Genomic DNA, 9,612 nt, shown 5'->3' on the forward strand with positions numbered 1-9,612 from the left:
TGCTACCGGTATTTTGCTAAGGCAGTTGATTGTTTTGGAGATGGGACAAACAATGCCCACGATAGCTACATCATGAATTGTGTGTGTGTGTGTGTGTGTGTGTGTGTGTGTGTGTGTGTGTGTGTGCCTGCCTGCGTGTGCCTTAGTCTACATCATAAATGCTGCTATGGCATAACAGTGCTCATCATGGTTTAGGAGATGGAGGTGTGGACATGGTGTTGGCTCGGTGATGGAGGAGGTATTAGCATTAAAGCAGAGCTGCAGGAGGCTATTCCCAGGGCAATTGAAAAGTGCTGCCATTGGTGAGGCAAGTGCGTTCTTCCTCCACTCTTCATGAGTCCTAAAGAGTGTCACCTCCTGTGCCGGTTCTGGAGTGGTAGAGGATGGCGGTGAAGTTGGTGGCGGCTGGTAGAGATCCTTCCTGTTGTGTCGTTTGAAGCGGACATACTTCATCTTCCTCTGACCAGCATTTCTTTTAGACCCAGCATTCCACTGGTTTTGTCCGTCTGTGCAGGCACGCCCGGTTTTCCCCTGTCTCACAGCATTTTCTACCTAGAGAGATATAGTAAAAACAGTGCATAGATATTATAATGGGTTCACTGCACACATGTCATATGATGTAACACGAATATGAAGAAAATGCGTTATTATCCTAATTCAATTCAATTATGAGCGCGCTTATCTAAACGGCACCTAAAAGCTGTCTCAAAGAACCAGCAAAAGTAATGATTATGAATATGTAAAATATTGCAATGAGACATTTTAATTGTTTATTCATAAACAAGTGTTCGGTTCATGCATAAGCTCCAGTTCAGGCCGGAGCCTTATGTTGTCATTATCTATTGTCTGTCTGCTATATTAATTTTTTATTTATTAAATCCAGGAATTTGGTTAATGATTTTTTTTTTTAAATTAAGATACAATTAATACAAAACGAAATTCGCTTGAAAGGCTTTGTTCTTCCTGTTTTGAGGTGTCTGTGAAAGTTTGAAAGTCTTTAGTGCCGCTTTCAGAGCGCTCACGTCCGTAATGGAGAACTGTCGTAGGCCTAACATTGTTTTTTCCTCATAAATGCAAACACGAAAATTAAAACATAGTTTTTTAAAAATAGTTTTTTTTTTAAATAACAAATTGATGGATTTATAGCGTTTTGAAAAGAAGACATAGGCCTAGGCTACAATGGTCAAATAATTACCTTCCACAGGATCGCAGCTGAGTGGGAACAAGATCTCCCTGGTCCAGCAACACACGTACATCCCGCAGTTTTGACTTCTCCAGCTTCAGTTACCAGCACCCAAGCACTATGCCATGCATTGTTCAAACACTGGCTAGGCTCTACATTTGCTTTCAGATAAACAAAACGATCATGTTTGTATGACATGACACAACCGACTTTGTTTCTGTGCAGATATTGATATGCCTCGGAGGCTTTCAGATTGTCCATTGCTTTTCCATCTATTGCCATGGATTGCACGAAGTAGGAGCAAATCTTGCTGTACGTTATGTTGGGCCACGTCGTCATGTTATCCTCCCAGTTCTGCACTGAATTCGGGTGGAGGAGAGTAGCGCCATCTCCAGTCAAAGTAGTAGAACAGTGTTCCCAAGCTAGCGTCGACATCGCTGTGTTTACACCGGCAGACGTTGTGCAAACAACTTCCGGCGGAAATTAAATGCATTTGTGTAGAGTTATGGCGCCACCCGGGATACAGCGCGTAAACTTGTGTATAAATGCCATCTTTTCAACTTTAATTCAGAACCGAAAAAGAACCTAACTTCAACGTCTGGAAAATAAATATTTTAGATGTCTTTTCTACGTAATTTTGTTTACTGGGACTATTCTAGTAGGGGCGGAAGAACGTCCAGGACCGGCCCTGGAGAGAGAGATAAACAGTGTATGACAGCAAATGTGTACACAGGCTACATGTACTGCATACAGTACGTGTGTAGCAGTGTATCAATGTATTAGCACAGTGAAGGAGAGAAGAGAGACACATTGACCTGGTTGAGACAGCTGAGACTAACGAACCCAACAACAACCTCAACACCCACACAGCACTCAGCAGACAGGAGGTAGGAGGCAGGGGGAGACAATGTACACTTCATGGAGAATCATCTAAATTAACTCTGTCTGTCTGTCTGTCTCTACAAGTGTAAAGTAAGTCTCTATGTATATTATGCACAAGTATACAGATGTTCTTCCATGCTCATGTTGTTGTTATCCTTCCTGCTATATTCTGTGGTTGATATGTGGTTGACTGTTTTGAGCCAGCCAGACCAAAAGCTTTGCCAAGCCCGGCCTGTCTTTTGTAGGCTTGTCCTCCCTCTCCCTGTGGGCCAAGGCCCTGGTCAGGCTAAAGTTAGCCCAGCAGTTGAGACAGAACTCCCCACGTTCTCACCCCACCACAGGCTCACCCAGCTAGGGGACTGGCCAAGACAACCAGCCACCACTACCACTGCTGGGAGGGGTTACATACTACAGCAAAATATACACATAGAAAAACACACAGATATTCAGAAACAGCCACAAACAGATGTGCACTTATTACCGAATTTGCACACAAGGGGCGCTATTAGGGGGGATGCGCAAAACAATTTAGGCAACAGGGATCTTGAACCAGGAGGGGATTTAATATCTCTGCTGTAACCAAAAAGCTTGATCTTGACATCTAGCCACTTAGCTAGCAAGTTAGCAAACCAAATGCATAGCTGGAGCCCTGACCTGGATATCATTTATTTGACACATCTTAGATTTGTGTGTCCCCGCCCCCAATATATATTTGGTATTTCAAAATAACCCGGTATACGATATTAAACGGTATATCACCCAAGCCTAACACACACACACACACACACACACACACACACACACACACACACACACACACACACACACACATACCCCTCCTTTAAACTCAATCTCCCCATTAACAATCCTAAAGGTTAGACACTGGAGATGCAATGATGACTCCCAGGCACATCTATGAGGTGTTTATTGGATGTCCTGGTGATAGCTGCTCCCCTCTGGTCTCCTCCTAAACACCATATGTCTGGGGTAACATAAGACAAGGTCCTTATCATCACACAACAGCCCCTGTGACAACTATATCAGCATGAATCATGTTCCTCTGTCTCAAACTAGACAGGCAGGCTGGTCCAACTGCTATCCTTAACCCCAGCAGTGGGACACACATGAGCAATGGAAGAACATCTTTGCATGGATTTGCCAGTTTGGATTTGAAATGACACAATGACTATGAGGTTATAGTGCAGACTGTCAGCTTTAATTTGAGGGTATCTTCATCCATATCGGGTGAACCGTTTAGAAATTACAGCACTTCTTGTACATAGTCCCACCATTTTAGGAGACCAAAAGTATTGGGACAAATTCACTTATATGTGTATTAAAGTAGTCAAAAGTTAAGTATTTGGTCCCATATTCCTAGCACGCAATGATTACATCAAGCTTGTGATTCTACAAATGTGTTGCATGCATTTGCTGTTTGTTTTGGTTGTGTTTCAGATTATTTTGTGCCCAATAGAAATGAATGGTAAATAATGTATTGTGTCATTTTGGAGTAATTTTTATTGTAATTAAGAATAGAATATGTTTCAGCGAATCCCCTTATTGTATGGGACACCTTTAAATGTGCCTTTAGAGGCCATGCAATTCAGTACTCATCTCGAAAACAAAAGCAATTTTGGTCAAAAGAGTTTATACTAACAAAGGAAATAGAAAGTCTAACAGAACAGATAGATGGCAATATAAACTGTAACATAGAGGCTCAGAATAAATTGGAGGAAAAACAAAAAGAAATGGAGAAACTTATTCAAGAAAGATCAAGTGTAATATATTATAAAAATAAAGCAAACTGGATGGAATATGGGGAAAAATGCACAAAATTATTTTTTAATCTTCAACATAGGAATGCTACCAAAAAGAACTTAATGAAACTGGTTACAATTGACGGAGTCACCCATAATTCACCAAATGATATTTTGAAGGAAGAAACAAAGTACTTTAAGCATATGTTTTCTTTTCAGTCGCCTCCATCTCCTCTAACTGAAGCTAATTGTAGAGATGTTTTTTCTATTGATAATGTCAAATTAACAGCCACACAGAAAGACTCATGTGAAGGTGAAATTACAGAGGAGGAACTTCTGGATGCAATTAAAGACTTTAAGTCTGGGAAAACTCCAGGGTTGGATGGCATACCAGTCGAGGTATGCCAAACCTTTTTTTGATATACTAAGAGGACCGTTATTAGCATGTTTTAACCACTCCTATGTAAATGGTAGAGTATCTGACACTCAAGAAGAAGGTCTGATCTCATTATTACTGAAACAGGATACAAGTGGAAAATATAAAGATCCAGTCCATTTACAAAATTGGAGGCCCCTTACACTTCAGTGTTGTGATGCAAAAATTCTAGCAAAATGTATAGCGCATAGAATTAAAAAGGTATTGTCGGATATTATTCATTCTAATCAGACAGGTTTTTTACATGGAAGATACATTGGAGATAATATAAGGCAAGTATTGGAAACAATAGAACACTATGGAAAATATGGAAAACCAGGCCTGCTATTCATAGCAGACTTCGAAAAGGCATTTGATAAAGTTCGACTGGGGTTTATATATAAATGCCTGGAGCATTTCAATTTTGGAGAATCTCTTATAAAATGGGTCAAAATCATGTATAGTAACCCTAGGTGTAAAATAGTAAATAATGGCTATTTCTCAGAAAGTTTTAAACTGTCAAGAGGAGTGAAAAAAGGTTGTCCACTATCGGCATATCTATTTATTGTGGCCATCGAGATGTTAGCTATTAAAATCATATAGTACAATTGTCATAATTTGGTTGTAATCCAGAGAGGTTAGAAAATATATCTAGATCCTCTATGAGGCTGTGGAGGGATTCTAGTTGTGGATTTAAAAGAAAACATGAATCATCAGCGTCCAATAATAATATCAGAGGATTAGAAATCCAGGGCTTAAAAACAAAGGTGTCATTGTACGCTGATGATTCATGTTTTCTTTTAAATCCACAACTAGAATCCCTCCACAGCCTCATAGAGGATCTAGATATATTTTCTAACCTCTCTGGATTACAACCAAATTATGACAATTGTACTATATTACGTATTGGATCACTAAAAAATAAAAATTTTACATTACCATGTAGTTTACCAATAAAATGGTCTGATGGTGATGTGGATATACTCGGAATACATATCCCAAAGGAAATAAATGATCTCACTTCAATACATTTTAATAGAAAGTTAGCAAAAATTGATAAGATCTTACTACCATGGAAAGGAAAATACCTGTCAATTTGTGGAAAAATCACCCTGATTAACTCTTTAGTATTATCCCAGTTTACCTATTTGCTTATGGTCTTGCCTACGCCTAGAGCAGTTTTTTAAATTATATGAGAAAAAAATATTCAATTTTATTTGGAACGGCAAGCCAGACAAAATTAAAAGGGCATATTTATATAATGAATATGAATTCGGAGGACAGAAATTATTAAATATTATAGCATTAGACCTATCACTAAAAGCTTCAGTCATACAAAAGTTATACTTAAATCCGAACTGGTTCTCAAGCAAATTAGTAAGATTGTCTCACCCAATGTTCAAGAAAGGCCTTTTTCCCTTTATTCAGATTACAACAACTCATTTGCAGTTATTTGAAAAGGAAATCATCTCCCAAATATCACTATTTCTAAAACAAGCCATAGAAAGTTGGTTGCAATTTCAATTTAATCCTCCAGAAACGACAGAACAAATAATGCAACAAATATTGTGGTTAAATTCAAATATACTAATTGACAAAAAAACTAAATTTTTTGACAGAATGTTTAAAAAAGGTATAATCTTCGTAAATGATATCATCGGTAGGACTGGTGGAGTTATGTCGCACATGCAGCTAACAAAAACATATGGAAATGTCTGCTCTACCCAAAATTACAACCAAATAATTGCAGCCTTACCGCAAAAGTGGAAGAGGAAAGTGGAAGGGGGTGAAAGTAAGGAACTTGTCTGTCGGCCTTGCATTAAAGAACATAATTGGTTAAGGAAAACTGTGATAAATAAAAAAGTATATCAGTTTCACTTAAGGACCAAAGGATTGACAGCCGTCCCATATAGATTGCAAAATAGTTGGGAAGAGATTTTTGACGTACCCTTCCCATGGCATAGTGTTTATGAACTGACACGCAAAACGACACCGGATTCAAAAATTAGAATCTTTTAATTTAAATTATTATATAAAATTCTTGCTACCAATAGAATGTTATTTATATGGGGGATACAATCTTCCCAGCTCTGCAGATTTTGCTGTGAAGAGAGAATCATTAGATCATTTGTTTTGGTTCTGTCCATTTGTAGCTTGTTTTTGGACACAGGTCCAGGAATGGCTAAAGGATTGCAATATTTACCTGGAGCTAACCTTGCAGATAGCATTACTGGGTGATCTGAAAAGTCATAGTCAATCGATCAATAATATAATAATACTTTTAGCAAAAATGTTTATTTTTAATTCACAATCTGTAGAAGCAATGAGAATAGAAAGGTTTAGAACTTTTGTAAAACATCACAGTACGGTTGAAATATATATGGCAAATAGAAATCCTATATGGATGGTGTTAAGAGATAGATGGGAGGTATTGAATAGAGTTGAAGGATGGGACTAATAACAAATAACAACAAATAATAACAAAGATAGCTAATAATGTAAGCATACTGTGTCCATAATAAGTATATAGGTTGTATGTTGGGAGCTTTTGGAAAAGAGCACAGTTAGAAAGATATGGCATATAGAAGCAAACCGGATGGACATCATGAAAATGATCGGAGAGGTTGAGAGTAGAAGAAGTTCAGGAGCAAAAAAAATAAAAAAATAAAAAAATATATAATAGAATTATTGTAAAATTAACTGTGTCCATAAGGTGTAGATAGTAAGTATAGGCCGGAAGTAGAGGCCTGGGTATTGTTGTTCACTAATTTACTCCAAGTAGGGAAAGGATGGCGGGGTTGAAAAGTAATAAAGGGGAGTATATATATAAAAAACATGGGGGATTGGAAGTGATGCAGACAATTACATTGATAGAAGATACAATCTATCTGCAATATTAAACTGATCCCCCCCCCAAAAAAAGAATAGAATATGTTTCTAAACACTGTGGATGCTACCATGATTACGGATAATCCTGAATTAATTGTGTATAATGATGAGTGAGAAAGTTAAAGACACACAAATATCATATCCCCCCCAAAATGCTAACCTCCCCTGATATTGTAATGGTGAGAGGTTAGCATGTCTTGGGGGTTTGATATTTGTGTGTCTGTAACTTTTTCACTCATCATTATCATCATCATCACTCATATTATTATATCATTCATTCATATTATATATTGTATCATTTAAAATCCAGTGGTGGAGTACAGAGCCAAAACAACAACAAATGTGTCACTGTCCCAATACTTTTGGATCTCACTGTAGGTTGGTGCTGTGTGTTCTGTCTCACACATTATGTTCCACAACTAGAGGATGGCTGTGTGTTGTAAACATAGCAGAAGGGGTCTGGCACGGATGGCGTGACTGTGGAAGAGCAGAGAAAGAGAGAAGGACGGATTGCCTAAGGACAGAAGGGAGGAAGGAGCTGGGGTTGGGAACAGGTGCATCGCTATTTTCACCACTGAGTTCTGAGAACGCCTCTTCACACACACACACACAGTACACACACACCACATCCTAATCCCACTATATTCCTCAATCTAATTGTGGCTGGCTGACTGTTATTCTGTGTTATCCTAATGAAACAAACACCACCGTGAGTGGGCAACGGTGGCCAGTGACACCGCGGGCCGTCGTGGTTACCACTGACCACCTCATCTGGTCCAATCCAGCTGGTAACGTCCACCGGGACAGAGGAGAGGAGAGAGGAGAAGAGCAGTCATCTCCTCACACAGCCTGTTATAGTGTTTATAAACCATGTCTAATGGAGGAATCCAGAGGGCTTTGGTTACACACTATATAGACCCAGAGAATTCACAGCCTGAACACACACAGTCAACACAGCTGGGATTGAGATGGAGAGATAATGGTCCAACCATCAACCATCTGATAGACCCTTCTCTCAAAGTACCACATAATACAGCCATTGGTCCCAGTGCATTACATCATAGTGGCCTTATTACTCAGCCCTTCTGTTCTCTTACTATAGGCCTCTTAGTGTTTCCAGGCAGGTGCAGCTCAGAGTCCAGTCCCTCCACACATCTCAGTGTGGGTGATAATGGTAGTGGTGGTGCTGATGGTGCAGACCAGGGGGCTAAAGACCAGGGAGCTAGCTAGAGGAGATGGATGCAGCTCCAGACCTCATAGGTCATCGGCCAGATATGTCCCTTTCCAGAGAGCTCTCATCATGGCTGCGTCATAAACACCATACATCAAAGACACCAGCGCTGTCACCAACTGGCCTGGACATGTAGTACTAAACTACTACTACTACTAGAGGTCAGAGAGCAGTGGAAAGATCACACATAGTCCCCCACCTCTCCCCCCCCCCCCCCTCTCGTTCTCTCTCTTTCCCCCCCTCTATCTCTCTCTCTTTCTCTATCTCTCTCCCCTATCTCTCCTGTCTCTGCCTTTCTCTCTGCAGGTCCCCAGTCCAATATCACCTTTCATCTGATTATGCTTTACAGAACTGGATTCCTATGATGTCTATACCGTCTACACCGTTTCCTGTCAACAGCATACTGGAGGTGGTCATGGGACCCATGGTGATTGGGTGACACTTGTAGTATTCCCCTTCAGTGTATAGATAGTATTGGACATCCAAGCAGACCCAGAGGGTGAGGATTGGTACCAACCCTGAATCTAACCTTTAACTGGTGGGAATTCAACTGTTTCAACGTTTCTCTGATGTCATAATTTGCCGTCAGGGAAAGGTGAAAAACTATGTAGGACGACAGGGAACAGTCTGGTAACATTATGACCTCTAAATGTGTACAGGAACAGAACGCAGATGAAAACCGACAATTATAACGGAATCGTAACAGTTTTAAGAAGCCTCTCTCTCTCCCCCTCCCTCCCTCCCTCCCTCCCGCCCTCTCTCTCCCTCCCACCCCCTGAGAGATACTCAAGGATGTTACCAAATAATTTACAACTTTTCATAAAAATGCTCTCTCGCTTGCTCACGTGTGTGTGTGCCAAATGTAATCGGGGCTTGTAATTGCTGTAGCGTGGATGTGATTGCATTAGCCCAGGCCCTAGCTGCTTCTCTTCTCTTTAATACCATTATCTCAGTAGGAGTGAATTCATTCCACTCAGGGAGGTGAGATGGGAGCATCACATGCAGTTAAGCACCATGACAAACTACCTGCTCCATTTGATCAAACTTAACCACTGTAATTCACTCAAGTCTGCTGCCAGGGTGTTTAGGAGAGGACGTGCACGCTGATAGTGCACGCACACACACAGGGAATCAGTCTTGGAGGAGAAGTGAGGAGTTGCACGCTGGCTGAATGCAGAGAGACAAAGTGCTTAATTGCATCCCTTAAAGTGCTGTATCAGCGTGCCTGTGTGTGTCTGTGTGTGTGTGTGTGTGT

Source organism: Coregonus lavaretus (genome assembly GCF_964263955.1).
Source record: "Coregonus lavaretus genome assembly, contig: HAP1_SCAFFOLD_1748, whole genome shotgun sequence".
Lineage (NCBI taxonomy): Eukaryota > Metazoa > Chordata > Actinopteri > Salmoniformes > Salmonidae > Coregonus > Coregonus lavaretus.